The sequence below is a fragment of the Penaeus monodon genome, chromosome 29 (genome assembly GCF_015228065.2).
Source record: "Penaeus monodon isolate SGIC_2016 chromosome 29, NSTDA_Pmon_1, whole genome shotgun sequence".
NCBI classification, from domain to species: domain Eukaryota; kingdom Metazoa; phylum Arthropoda; class Malacostraca; order Decapoda; family Penaeidae; genus Penaeus; species Penaeus monodon.
The window spans coordinates 8819193-8819402 of NC_051414.1; positions in this window are offsets into that span (position 1 = coordinate 8819193).

Consider the following 210-nt stretch of genomic DNA (forward strand, 5'->3'; position numbering starts at 1 on the left):
TAATACCACATAATAAACACATATGAAGTGTATTTGGATGTTTGGTAGAATGCTGCGGCTTTTGTGGTGTGAGCAAAAAAAATACATTAAAAAATATGTTCTCCCAAGATCAGTCACCGAGTCAGATTAATCATTATGACAAGATTATTATTCATGAGTAAAGCACACCCAATGAATATGATTTATTTAAGAATTATGCGAAGACTTCCT